This window comes from Falco cherrug, chromosome 1 (genome assembly GCF_023634085.1).
Source record: "Falco cherrug isolate bFalChe1 chromosome 1, bFalChe1.pri, whole genome shotgun sequence".
Classification (NCBI taxonomy): domain Eukaryota; kingdom Metazoa; phylum Chordata; class Aves; order Falconiformes; family Falconidae; genus Falco; species Falco cherrug.
The window spans coordinates 93,442,003-93,456,724 of NC_073697.1; positions in this window are offsets into that span (position 1 = coordinate 93,442,003).

A 14,722-nucleotide genomic window follows, 5' to 3' on the forward strand; every position below is an offset into this window, starting at 1 on the left:
CAGGTTGGCGGTGCTTCTAAAAATTCTTCCTTGTTTCTGGGATAGTGTTTAACAAGAAGAGTAGTATCTCTGTTTCAAACTGAAAGTCAAACTGAAGTCAAACGGAAAATGCATTGTCTCAACCACATCCTTAAATACACTGTCCTCAACAAGAAAATAACCCCAGCCCCTGGTACTGCTCGGTAACCTTACGGACAGGTGTCGACATTCGTTTTTCACCTGAAAACAGGATTCTTTCGGGATTTCCATTGCCACGTGTGATCTAGGAAATCATCTGATCTGACTGCTGCTGCTTTCAGTTTTGGAAGGACAGCAGGGAGAAGAAATGAAACAACACAGGAGCAGGAGAAATCGAGATCATTTCACACTTAAAACAGGAGAGTTAGAGTTTTGCCATTGATTTCAGTGGAGCGTGGAGGGATCTTTATCTGTGGTGGTGATACAAAAATCGTACTGTAACACTGTCCAAATGAGCTAAGCGATCATTTTTTCCTCCAGTGGATTTCTGAAACGATATCAGTGAAATACCTTGCATATACCTTGCTATAAATGTGATTAGAAATCAGCTGTATTTTCACAAGCATAATTCCAATCATAAATCTTTACCTGAAGAGCTGTTCCACGAGATTACCATCTCGGGATTTTGGCTGGAACTTTAATTCTGCATTCTTCCTCTTGAGTCAGCAGGTAAAGTATGTGGTTGTGGCCTGCTGCAGTGAAGTGCCTGCATTTGTCATGCCACAGGGTTGCCATTCTTGGGGGCCAAGGTCCTTGTGCCAAAAGCATAATGTCACCCTACTGGAATCCCACCCACGTGTGTCGCTGGGAAGAATCTTTTTTGTTAATGGATGAGTAAAATTTCATCAGGCTTTTGTTGTCATCACGAGGTAAGTAAGAGGGATTTGCATCTGAGCTGGCACATTTTCCATGACCAGTTTCCAAGGCTAATTTAAGTCAGGCTAGCACGTATATCTTTCCTTTAAGCAGAGGCTGAGATTCCGAAGCCTCACAGGAGTTTTCCATAGGAAATGCCACCCTGGGTATCTGTGTGCCAGACGTGCCTGTACAGCGTTTCCCAGAGCATCAATGACCTACTGTTCTAATGCAGAATCGTTTGGCTGCCTTGTGACATCTTCTAAATACCTTGCTGTGGAGTTTGTCGTTTATATGCTAGAAAAATAGGAATTAAGAAGGAGTTAAGACACTTTAGCCGTGATCAGTGGGCTCAACACAGTGATGGTGTGGTCCAGTTGTAAAGAAATAATACAGCTGTCCCCATTTACGTTGCCTTTGTTTTGGAAGGGCTAAGGGTTCCCTGTGCATGCCTCTTGATGTTTTCTTGTCTGATTAGCTCATGATTTAGCTCTGCATTGAGCACCTTTTTAAGGAGGGGATCTTTGTTATGGAACAGGTTCAAGGCCTGTTGCTGCTGTTTACAGGAAAGCACCCAAGACCTGCTGTGGAGGACTTTGAGAAAGTGGGAGAAGGGGGATGTGGTAGGCAAATATAAGGTACCGGTTTCTTTTACAAGCATGGCATGATATATTCTGTTCGTATTACTTGTATTTCTTTACAGGACGTGCAGTGAGGGGATGTTTATTCTGATGAAAGTCTAGGCTTGATAACAGGAAACCAAGCGCTTTGTGCAGTAAATTGACCTTGAATTACACACAGACCTTTTTTCAGTAACAGAGGGTAAGACTGTCTAAAACACAGGAAAATGGTGTCTCTAGAAAACAAAGTGGCATTTTGAGTTGGCTAGAATCTACCCAAGCCTTTGCCAGCCTCAGAACAGTGAATGTCAGCCCGAGCAGGTGGTACAGATGCAGCCGTGGCTCAGGGACTTGTCAGGAGAGCCCGAGGGACAGTTGCTTTTTGTCCCTGAAGACTTTTTCTTAGAAGTTCAGTCTAACCAGTAAATTGAAACTGCATGTCCCTGTGAGTGAGGCAGAGCACTGGGATGCGGGAGACCTCTCTGCATACCCCAGTGGGGGCATTCAGTGGTATGCTGAAGGTCTCCCCCCTTTCCACTCTTCACCCACTGTACAGAGCGCTGGCCTTTGGGGACAAGAGCCACATTTCAGGAGCCCTTGCAGGAGCTGCTATTACAGGACTTTGATCTTGTCGAATGTTTCTAGATGCTTCCACAGCATTAATAAAACAGCATCATGGGATGCAGTTCAATTAATAACCAGTATTTCCAGAATGAAGGAGCTCTACTTGCATAGAAATAAAGGGTTTTTTCTCTCTGCTGTTCCACCCTGGCATCTGAGACCTTTGATGAACTCTGCTCACATGTCTCCAGCTGTCCTCTGCTACAGCTTTTCAGCACCTCATCCCCCTATTACTAATGACTGGATCTTGTTCAGTGGAGGCAATTACTTGCCACTGATTGTTCCTTCTAGGCCATAAAAACAGGCATCAGCAGGGCTTCAGTGATTCCTAGCTGTGTCCCTTAAGCAGAGAGCTGGGAAGGGACAGCACAGGTAACTTATGACCTCTGCATTATCTGTTTGTTCCTCTAAAAGCGTAGATCGGCTACTTATTTGTTGGGCTAGTTTTCAGCCAGAACCTTTCCCTGGTCCGGCTCACCTCGTGGCCAGCGGGCTGCTGATGGTGCGAGGGGAATGGTGAAAACAAGCTCAGGGGCTGTGGACAGGGACAGGGACCTCTTGTGTTGGCACCAACCTCCATGTGGGCCAACTTCAAGAGTAGCAGGAAACTGTAGCACAGCAGATGGCAAAACTCCCCCGAAACAATCTTGGTGTTATTCCATTGTAAAGAGATTCTGAATCAGGGCAGACCTCAGATGCGTGGAAGATATTGGTAAGCATGACATCTAGACAAAGCGTAGTTGCCTGTACACAACCAAATATTTCCTCTGGCTTGCGGTTGTTTGGCCGTTACCTGGTTTCCCCGCCGATGCAGTGGAATTACACTGAAGTAAAAAAAAGAATTGAGCCGGTTGCCTGACAGCATTTATTTTTTATTTTTAAAATGCGGCACAGAGAGATTAACCTGAAGCTTTGAGGCAGGAATATCCAGAAAAAGCCTCAAACACTCTCAGCATTTCTGTACGTTTTGGATAAGGCCACATGGGCTCTTCCAAAGATGTTTGCTGCTTGCGTAACATCTGGGGAAGCTTTGTGTGCTTAAAAGCTTTTAGTGACTTGGAAAGTGGACCCACAGTCAGTCCTCAATGTTTCTGCGAAAGAGGTCCAAGTGCGAGCAAGGATTTGACATGGATGTGTCGATTTTCTGCTTTAAAAGAGTCATCAGTTTGCAAGTAAACTTGCCATGTCGGTGCTGTTTTGGAGGGCCATTACCTACTTATTTTCAGAAATTATTTAGCCGATTGGCTGGCCAGCTTCCTTTTTCCCAGGCTGTTTGAGAGAATGTAAGAGCTGAGCTACTTGGCTACAAGAGATTTTCTTCTCTGAAATTGGCAGCTGCTCATTCCGGAAGAGAATCAGCATATTTGGCCACTGATTGCAAAGGAAAAGGGAAAACCATTATTTTTTCATTTCGCTTATTTAACTATCCAGTGGGAGACATTGACTGTATTTGGGTGACCCTCATTACTAAGGCATTGCTAAGGCTTCCCTCCTCTGCCCTTCACTTTAAAGTAGAAAATAAAAATATTCAGTTCTCAAAAATGCATATATTCTCCTTGGCTGGATTAGGAGCAAGCCAGTGCCAAGTATCTAATTGTATCAGGCCTTACACAGCAGTATATTCAACGTCACTGCTTCATGAGTCAGGATTTTCTGTCTGAAAAAGATCACGTCAAGAAGCCTGGGACAAAAATTCCCTATAGCCCAGCAACAGAGCTTACTGTGTAAGAAGCTCTGTTAGGAAAGAGATGTGGAAGTCAGATATTTCTGCCTGGGCATCCTTCCACGTTGAACAAAGAAGTACTCAGTAACGGTCAGTGAGGCTTCTCATGACTCAAGTGCTTTGATAATTGCTCCTGGAGCACAGTGTGTGAAACTCCACAAACCTGCGGCCATGCCGGTGGGAAGGCGAAGGGTGGGTTTGCTGATGTCAGGATGCCTTTGAAGTCACTCCACGAGCGCCTTGCCGCTTGGGCTTCTCGAGCTGAGGAAACTGTGTTGGACTGAAGCGTTGTGGCTCTTGTTCAGACTTGCTGTGATCTCACAGTAGCGTGCCGAGAGCTCCTTGTTGTTACGTCACGAGGGCTTTGCTTGTGTCATAGTCAGGCCCACACACATCACCGAGGCAGGAAATGCTGCCTGTGGGCAGGCTTGGGTTTTTTCAATGTCTTGCCATTGGTATTTCCTCCGCTTTCCAACACTTAATTTCATTAATCCATCAGCACTTACTTCATCTGCGGATCACAAGATTCTTTGCAAAGGAGGTTGGGCATCTTTATTCCTGCTATAAAGAGGGAGAAGTTTAAATTCAAGCTGGAAGTGACTCTCCTGAGGTCACGCAACTGCCAGGAGTGATGTTGCAGAGATCTGTTTTTCAAGATGCTGTCATCAGATGCTTATTTGGAGTTTCTGATATTGCATAGACTTCTGTTAAGAATTTCCTTTGTTAATCTGGAATATTACTAGAGAACCTTGTGAGACAGGGCTTTGAGAAACAGTTTTTGCTAAATTCAGCTCTTCGCTGGATGCCATCTCACTTTTACCTGGGGTCTGCACCTTAGTTCTGGTGAAATTTCATGTTTGAGGGAGGCATCTAAGAGAGCTCCCTGCAGAGGAATGTTTCACTGAAGCTGAAACCCTATTCTGGTTGTGTATTCACCCTAATTTGGGGTATCTGAGGGGTCTAGCTGGAGGCAAACAGCCCTAAAGTCCGTATTTGGTCAATGAAGAGAGATCAGCTCTTCCCCAGGATGATTCAGAGCAGAGATGGAGTCCTCTTCTGAATCACTCTGAAGGAAGTCTTTCATCTCTCTTTCTCTGTTATCTATAGAGGGACATTTCCCCTCTAATGTTGGTCTTTGAATGAGCTGGTGTGAGTACCCATCCACATCCCGCTGGTCTTGACTAGCAAAGCCAGCGGACTTGCTCCTGTGCCCTTGTATGGGATGATGAGAAGTTGTGCACAGGCAGATTATTTTGCATCTATGCACCGAGGAGGCTTTGCACCTTCCTCTGGAACATCTGGTGTGAGTTACTGCTAGAGGCAGAGACTGGCTGGCTGGGCTTTAGGTCTGATCCAGCCATTCCTGTCTTCCTTTGATCTAAAATAAGGTTTAACCATCATTTACTGGTGCAGGAAGGATGAGTATTTTGCCGACTTCAGTATTTCTGCAGTCTTTTGAGAAACCAAGAGGCACTTTCTTTGGGTTTGGTGATCCCCATAAATCCTGCAGTGTGTACAGCGTTCCCGGGAGGTGTGTATGCCCACCCCACGCCTGTCCGTCCCCCTGCGAGCACAGCCTGCCTTGGGCAGGCTCACTGGGTAGATGCCAGGCTGGGAAGAGGTGGGCAAGAAGATGGCTTGGTGTAGGACAGCAGAGCAAAGATGGAATGAAAACTGTATGGGAATCATTCAGGGATCTGAGCTTTGGGTCGTCTTCAGGTGGTTTTGGTGATGTTCCCCACTCCTCAGAAACTCGGGTTTCTGCTGAAAAAAATGACTCAGGGAGAATTTGTGGGAGGACAGTCCCATGGGGCGCGTCCTGCACTTGGGGGACAGGTTTCTGAGCTTTATGTACTGGCATTTTCTGAAGAAGGCAGCAGGCAAAGGAGGGTGATAAAGATCCCCTGGGTCCAGCCTTCTGCTTCCAGGACACAGCGAGGGCTGCACTGTCCTACTTAAGCCGAGGAAGGAGGGAAAAATGTTCTTCATTCTTGGGGGCCCACCTGCCCTTTTGCTGCTGTTCTCGCAGCCAAGGAACATACCTTTGCTGAGGGAACACATGAACAGGCAGCTCTTTGCAAGGAACTAAACCCATCTGCGTGGGCCGGGAGGAAGAGGGAGGCCAGCCACAACAGCTGCCCCTCTGGGAGACAGGAGGTTACAAAGAAGCCTTGATGCCTTCTGAGTAAGAGCAAATTCTTAAGCAAAGTGAGGGTGCAGATTTCTCCTTGCTGGGAGCGAGGCAAGTCTGTTCTTGGTGGGAAGTTCCTTCTCAGAGACTCACCTGGGGAAGAAGAAGGGGAATATGGAAATCACTAGGCTGCGTGGGACTGCGGGGCCACAGCCTGCTCCACTGATGGGGCAGAGCGGGTCCAACCCTGTGGCAGGCAGCGGTGGAGTGGCTTCCCTGGTGTGTCAGGAGCGAGGTGGCTCTGCACCTTTGGGCCTTTGGGCTAGACATTTTACCTGGGTATATAATGCACAAACAGCTTTGCAAAGAGGGAGGAGGACCTTGGATTCCCCTTGGCCAAGCTGCTCTTCTTCCCAGAGCTCTCCCATCTACAGTCAAAGAGGAGAAGCTTCCCATCCTTTTCCTGGTGCAGCACGCTGCTGGGAGGGTGCCATCATGGACCCAGGCACTTGGCTGCGCTGAGGCTGGGCAGCACCGAACAGCCACCTCTGCTCTTTTCTCCAAAAGCAACCGCAGTTCAGGGCAGAGAAATGCCCAGACTCTGGGGAACGGCTGTGTTTGACACAGTGCCTCCCTCTTGCCCTGCTCCTCAGGGCTGCCACTTGCTCCATGTTGGCGTGCTTCATGCTTAGACCAAAATCCTGGGTCTAGACCAGGCCCTGGGTCACCTGTGCCAGCACCAGCTCGTGCACAGCTCGGGATGTCTCCCAGCACATTGCACTGAGGGCTGTGGGCTGACCCCGCGGGGCTGGCCTTGCATCTGGCGGCCACACATCCCAGCGTGGATGGTAGGGCACTACCAGCCAACGTTTCGGGCTGGGATGGAGCATCTGCCACCTGCCCGTGCGTGGCAGCCTGTCCCTCCCTGCCAGCTGCCCGTGGCACCCCGAGGAAGTGGCTTTGCAATTCAGAACAGCGGAAGTGGCTGCCGGCACATCGAACCGCTCCTGGCAGCGGCGCGGGCCACTGCCAGCCCCGGGTGGCCACGTTTCCTTCCCCTCCAGCTCCCGGGAAAGGAAGCTGCAGCGCCTTTGCCCTCCGACACTGCCCCAGCAATGTGCTCATCAGCAAAAAGGCTTTGGGTGCTGCAGGGGCACCCCTGCTGCCTCGCTGCCTTTGGGACCCATCCCGAAGGCACTTGGCAGAAATTGCCCCGGAAGGGGTGAATAGCAGGCTCGGGAGAGGGAGGGGATTTTGGAGGTAAAAGTGGGATGAATCCAGCCAGCCGGCTGGGTGCACATGGGGCTGGGGAGGGCTGGGTGGGGAGAGTTATTACCTCAGGTTATTTTTTGGAGGAATTTAGATATTTCTAGGGAACTGCCCTGCCTGTGTTTTCTGCCCAGCTGGCTCCCTCCTCCCCTGTGGTTATGAAAAGATGCTTTTCAGCCAAAAATTACTTGGTTCCCCAACCCCTCTCTGCGAGCCTTGTGACACTGCCTTTAGCAGAGGCAAAGTGGTGATCGGTGTTCAGTGCTTTCCCACAATAGGCTGGACACCGCTGTAAGGAAGCCAAAAAAACCTTCTGGCTCCAGAAGGGATTTAGACCAACAAACCCATTCTGCTGCCTGAATTCAACCCCTCACCCTGGACGTCTCCGAGCAGCTCTCGCCTCCATCCGCTCTCAACTAAACCAGTTGCACATCCTGGCTGGGAGGTTGAGGTTGGGAGAAAGTCCATGGAAGTGGGGACCGATTTTTGGAGATGCTGCAGCGAGCGGCTCCTCCGGCAGAGTGAGCTGCCTGCTCTGCATCCCTGTCCTGCCTCTTCCTGGGGCTCTTCAACAGGCAGCAAATCCAGTGCATTCCCAGCCTGGCCATAGGAAAAACTCCCCTTCAACGTCTCTTGCTGTGGTCAGAGCCCAGAGTTTCTTGTCCCACCCTCTGCTGACAGATAACAGATCGCTCTGCCCTGCTCCGCCGCAGCCCCTGCAACTCCCACCCCACCTTTCCCAGGCTCAGCAAGCACCGGGCTTTTCCATCCTTTCTGGCAGGCTGTGTTCCCTGGACTGGCTGGGTCAGGACTTTCTTGAAGCTGTCAAATTCTCCCGTGAGCTGGCAGCTGGGGGAAGAGGGGTTCCTGCGCCCCGCCAGCTGCTGCCACAGTTGCTGCCAGACCACGCTCATCCCTGCTCCGAAACCTGCCTGCGCTAGCCCTGCTTCCCACTGCTCTCCTATCCTCCAGCCCCATTTTTGGTGGTCCCCATCCAGCTCAGCCCCTAAACCTGTGCCAACACCTTTCCATCCCCGCTGGCTTCACCAGTAACCCAACCTGCACCCAGCAGTTACCCGTGGCTAGATGCTGCCGGCCACGTGCCCGCTGGGACAACAGCAGCAGCTCTCCTCCCGGCTCGCTCCGGGCGTTTGCGGCACAGCGCTTGCATGCAGGCAGCTGGAGGAAATCAGAGGAGCTGGTTAGAGAAAATCTGGGCAAAGGCAAGGGAAAAAAAAAAAAAATCCTGGGACCTGGCAGGATCCTGTGCAAGTTTCCATGAGAAATCCAACATGGCCATTGCCAGCCCACGTCTGTGCTGGAGCCCTCCCAGGCCTCTCCCGGGGTCAACAGCGCTGCCAATGCCCACCCAACTTATAGCAGAGTCCTGGCCGAGCCTGGTCCTGTGCCCGTGGCTCCGGTGGCTCCGCAAGCCCCTTCTCCCACTGCCACTGCTGCCGCCGGTTCCCAGACACCCAGGAACGCCAATTGCCTCTTGTTGCTCCCGTGACATACTTATTGCTATCAGTATAGTCTTTAATTTCCTTTGTTTCAGAATATCTGACGGTGCAATTAAGAAGGCCTGAAGGGAAGCGTGTGTGCTCGGTCATCAGCCCTGCGGTTACTGTCTGTCTGGAAGCAGCGCTGGAGCCGGGCTCGGGGAACAGCTGCCAGGCTTCCAGGCTTGTTTCCATTTTCTAAGAGGTTAGCTGAAAGCCCCATGCGAAAAGACACCCATACACACCCAGAAACCCTGCCACACACACGGAGCCACACGCACACATACGGAAACACACACATAAACACAGATGCGGGCCGACATGGGGAGATGTAAACAGACCTGTGTGAGAAACCAGAAAACGGGAATGTGGGACAGGACCTGCCACGATCTTTGCTTTTAGCAGGTCCCACACGGCGATGCCGCCAGTTGGGGGTGGGGAGCGCGGAGCCTGTTGCACTTCGCACCTCTGAGCTGTGAAGTGCAGCTTGTTCTACCCCAGCTCTGGGGCGATGGGGCAGGTCCCTCCCGCCGCTCGTCCGAGACCTTTTGGGGGAAGAGTCCGGTCACAGTAGCTGCGAAGAGGCACAGCTGGGGCTTGTTTCCTCCCGGGCTTGGCTGCGAGGCGAGCATGCGAGGATGCATGCAGGGATGCGCCCAGGGTCAGAGCTGTGCAGCTCTCCCCACCAGCGCCAGGAGCCAGACTGGTCCCCTCCACCGAGGCACGCTTGAAAGGGGTGAAGAAAGCTTTGATATTAATCACAGCAGGGTTAAAAAAGGAGAGAGCCTTTCACTTTGTCCCCAGGGGATGGTAAAACCTAGTCCTTGAGGGTCTGCAGCTCCTGGTGCCCTGGGGACCGGTGGTGCCAGGGTGATGGGGACCAGTAGTGCCAGGGTGATGAGCACCAGGGAGAGCCAGCGCTACCCCACACGAGGCGGCCGTACAGCAGCACTGAGGTGGGTGTTTGGCAGCACTGAGGTGGGATGACCGCAGTTTCCGCACGGAAAGCCCCATCCCGGTGCCCGGCAGGCATCTCACCACAGATGCCAAGAGGAGATGGACTTCGCCCACCCAGCGCTGCCTTCCCTGCCCCACAGCCATGTGCAGAGCTCGTGGGGGGAATGCCAGGCCGGGAAATAAGCAAGCAGAAATCTTTCTAGGAGCTGCCATGAGTCAGGCATGTTGTTCCGGGCAGGTTTGTGCCTTGCGGCACCCAGCTGCAGAGGAGGAGAATCTCCGGTGGCTGGTAAAGGCTGGGTTCATGCTGCAGCTTCCCTGCTGCTGTGGAGGCTCGTCTGGGGCTTGTTCCTCTCCGACTCCTGTCTTCACAAGACGTGTAGGAACCTCCTATCTCTGGAGCCTCGGGCCCTTAGTCCGATGTGGTTGGCAGCCGCAGGCGCGCACACGCTCGCCCGGTGGGATTGCACGCACACCTTGTTTTCTTAGGAAATGAGACTCAAAGAACGAGTCGCTGGGGAGAGGAGAGCGTGACCTGTGCTGGGTAGCACTATCGATGCGCTTCATTTTGTTGCAATAAATTAACATGTCAACTGTTCTGGCCCTAAAAAGTTTCCCAGGTGGAAGCTAAAGGCACGGAAGATGCTTGGCATCCTCGTGGCGAGCTTAGCACCCAGGTGAGGGAGGTGGAGCCGGGTTCGGTGGGGACAGCAAGGCACCCGTCAGGGCTCAGTCACTGACCTGCTGCTGCTGTGGGCTGGGGGTCCCCAGCGGGGGGGTCCTGCTGGGATTGGGTGCCACACGGTGGAGGCAGTGAGCAGGGTGCTGTCGGTTCTATAGGGTCAGGCATCCCCCAGTCTTAACTGGGAGCATCTCCCTCTCTCCCCGCCGTGCTGTTGGGCTGGAGGTGCTGCTGCTCCCTGGGGTCGGGGAGCTCGGGGAGAGCAAAGAGCAGGTGGCCACTTCAGAGATGGGCAAATCTGGTCTCTGTCACAGCTGTCCTCTTCTGCCACCTCCCTTTAATGTCAAAAGAAATCTCTGCTTTCTATTTTCTCTGTTTCTCTGGGAATCTCTGCTATTTCTTTTGCTAATTTTCTGAATTTGTCTCGGTGGGAAAAATTATGGCGGAGGCTCATATTCCTACAGAGTCACGCTGACGGGCAGACAAAGATGCCACAAGTCGCTTTGCTCTCTGATGTCAGGGACCACAAGCTGTGGCAGCGGGAGGGACACAGAGGCTTCAGTGGCGTGTGCCCCCTCGGCCATGCTGTGCTTCCCTGGCTCCAGGGACCCCGGAGAGCTGCCATGGCTCCTGCTTGTCCCAGGGGTGGTCCTTCCCCACCGTTTCCACCATCCTGGTGGGTCTTTCCCAGTGGGGCTTGGTTCCCAACTCTTCACCCTTGCCAGGTTCTCTGCCTCTTCCCCAGGTGCCCTCCTTTTCTCTGGGGAAGATCTTCATCTCAAGCCCTGATTTTTCCCCTCCCCAGCCAGGGGCTGTGTAGGTTCAGGCCACCTGAAATGCCTTTGTGAAGCAGATGCACCTCAAGCAGCTTCAGCCCCACAGGTCCTGCTTCATTTTGGGCTTTGGGCTCAGACTCTGCAAGGGAGATCCAACGTTGTATGAGACCCGGAGCAGAGTGGGGATGGAAGAGCTGGGGTGTTTGCTCCCTTTCAGACAGCGCTGGCTGGGTACACTGCGTGCTACGCGTCTTATCGCTGTCTGATCAGAGTGCTGAGCACTTTATCGAGGCTCTTCCATCGGTGGTGAGGGCACCCAGGGCTGCGGAAGCTTCCCTGTGTTCTGTTTGAGGGCGATAGCTGGGTGGAGATAACCCCCACCATCAGATACCTGGGTCTGGCCCACACACATCACTCCTGGCAAAAGACAAGGCAGCACATCCCATCCTCGATGGAGAGTGATGAAGAAGCATCCCCTAAGCCTTGTGCAAGGTGTAGGGGGTGTCCCCAGCCAGCCCCAAATTGGGGTGCAGCAAGGAGAGGCTTCTCCTGCAGCTCCGTCAGGGCTGGATTTGACCCCTCTCCAAGTTCATTCACTGCGAGACTAAACACTTGCTTAGCAAAGCTGCAGACAAGGGTCTCAGGGGACCACTGGGGATGTGTCATCCAGCTCCTGAGCCAGTGCTGAGCTCCAGCGGTGTCACACAGCGAGTGGCTCTGCCGGGGGGTCCGGATCCAGCCCCTGCCCTCCCCCTGGCTCTTGTTGGCCCGTGCCAAGTCCCCTGCCGGGCATGGAGGCGGCTCTCAGAGCTGTGTCCTGCGACAGAGGTTGCGTTCATCTCGCCTCCAGCCCATTGTCTTGTTTATTTGTTACGGTTGGTCTCCAATTAGGAGTTTGAGCCGTTTGGGACAAGGGCTGTTTCTTCCCATGCAAACGTGCGGTTCCCGCGCTGCTGAGCTGTGATGTGGCTGGGGACCCACAGGAGCATCTGCTATTGCAGCAACAGTACCCAGGGACGAATGCGTTTCAGATGGGCTCGGCTCTTCTTTCCGTGCTCGGGCCGGTGGCCAGCCTGAGACGGTGAGGGAGAGCTGCCGGCCGGCCCTTTGGATGCAGCGTTCCCCTCCTCGGGACCCGCTGGGACCCGGCTTGGGATCGGGAGCGTGCTGGGGAGATTGTTACTGGCCGAATGCGTCTCCTGAATATTGAGCCTTGGGGCGACCTCCCGGATGGGGAAGGGGCTCTGCCATGGGCACCAAGGGGTCCGACCCCAGCCCAGGTAGACAGTGGAAGGTGGGATGCTCCAGCTGGGATCTTTCAGGGATTGGCACAACCACCATCTCTGGCTTTGCCCATGGTGGGATGCTTGTGCTGGCTAAGCCCTGGGGGTGCGGCACAGGGCACCCACCGCCCGCCCCGTGGGGGATGCATAGCTGTGCCCCAGCACCGCACCTGCAGCCCGTGGACAGCAAGTCCGGTCTGGCCAGTGGCCCCGGGGCAGCAGCGTGGACCCGTCCGGCCGGGTTGCACGCGGCGTCAGTTAGCACATGATTCACGCCGCGGGGCCAAGGTCTGAGGTCAGTTAGTCACACCCAGGCAGCGGCACTGACTTCACCGCGGGCAGGAGCAGCTCCTCACGTACCGCGCTCCCCGAAGGCAGCACTGACCCACCGCTCAGGGCCGCCCGCCGATGGTCAGACCGCTCCGTTATCGGGGTGCAGGCATCGCTCCCATCACAACGAATGGCTCCCCGGAGCTCGCCCTGGCTCTCACCCTGGCCAAAATAGTTTCTCTGGTCCTGGCGCCAAAGGGGAACCGCTAACGGGGTCGTGCTGGTCCCACCGGGGAAGTCACAGCGCCAGTTCCCCCCTGGTGCTCCCTGTCCGGCTCACGGGGCTGGCCCATGTCCGCTGACCGGCTGGGTGGGATCGACCGCTGGCTGAGGTCATCAAAAGCCCTTTCTGTCTCCCCCGAGCCTGGGATGTCCGCTGAGCGTGGGGCAATGCGTCCTGCCTCGCAGGAGCCAGGGCGATGGCACGAGCCACAGGCCACCTCTAGCCCCAACCCCAAAACCCCAAGGGAGGGTGGAGGAGGGGGGTTTTGGGGATATTAGGGTCTCATCCACGGTTCAGCGGGAGCCGCATTTCCAGGGAAGGAAGAGTTAATCCCCCACCCGCCGCTAATGAGCCTTAACTGGGAATGACCCGACACAGGGGAGAAGTGAACCCATTGTCCTCGCCTGCTTTTGACTGTCTTCCAGGGAGACTCATGAAACGAAGAGCCGGGCGTGAGTTCCCAATTTATGTCAGGAGGCTCTGATTTATTCTATTTATTTATTTTTGCCATCTGGTTGAGGAGGGACGTTGAACGCAAGCGTGAGAAATCCAGATGTGCACAGCTCCTTGCTGCTGTGCTTGCTGCGCAGGACCTTGTCCCCAGCCCAGCTCCCGGCCCCGCTGAGCTTGACCCAAGCTCCCAGCCACTGCCACCCCTCAGGTGCCGGGGGCCAGCTTGGTGGCACCCCCGGGCACCTGCCACATCCCTGGCGGGGATGAGGTATGATATTTACAGCAGATAGGCTCAGCCTGGATGTCCAGCCCTGGATTTCCAACATACGAGATGTTGGCCATACCATGGCCCAGTAACAATAGCCATAGGGACGCTCCGGTGTCCCCAGCCACAGGGACACGGTGACCCTGGCGGATGTCACGGTGCTGGCATGTGCTGCAGAATCTGGCCCTGTTGCATGATGCTCGTCCCAAACCAATAGTGCTCTCCCCTCCCAGGCTGTCGCTGTGCCCTGCCCCATCCCTGTGTTTTGAGGGGGTTGTATTGGTTTGAGGACATCTTATCTCATGGAGCAGGTGAGAAAATGGACCCTGCAAATGGGCTGTGATCCCGGGCACCTCCAGGGCGGTGGCACAGGGAACACCCAGCGTCCCTTCCCTAGTGGCAGGATGGGATGATGGAAGAAAGCTACACCATGCCTGGGGACCCACCACGCTATCCAGGAATGTCCCCAAGTGCCTCCACCATGGGGTGGGGAAGCCGGTGCCATTTTGGGGCTCACCCCCCTACCATGTCCCCAAGGGACAGCAGGGCTGGGCTGGGGCTGGGCACCGCTCCCCCTGCCGTCACTGCTGCTGTGGCGCGAGGCTGCCGGCAATGGTGCCATTCTGGGGGCAAACTGGTGTGCTGAAAGCTCCCGTAGGAGCCAGGGTACATGACGGGGCAGTGCGACCCGGTGGGGCAGAGAAAGCTGGGGTTTTGGGGGGCACTTTTGCATTTTTGCAATGATTTTTCAGTTGGGGCTCCTCCGAGACACAGAGATGATCACACAGGATCTTAGCTCATCCGCTTGCTGTCTCATGCCTGGGAGGTTTGGCTGGAGGCCCGAGGGCTCCGGAGGAGGAGGAGGAGGAGGAGGAGGAAAATTTCATCATCCAGCTCCAACGTCTCCTGTATAATCAGCCTCTTGTTAACCGATACAGCCCCATGCGAGACGCTCGTGGAGGACTGAGGCACTGGTGGAGCCTTAGGTGGTCTTGGCCCTGACAAAGCTTTGCTGAG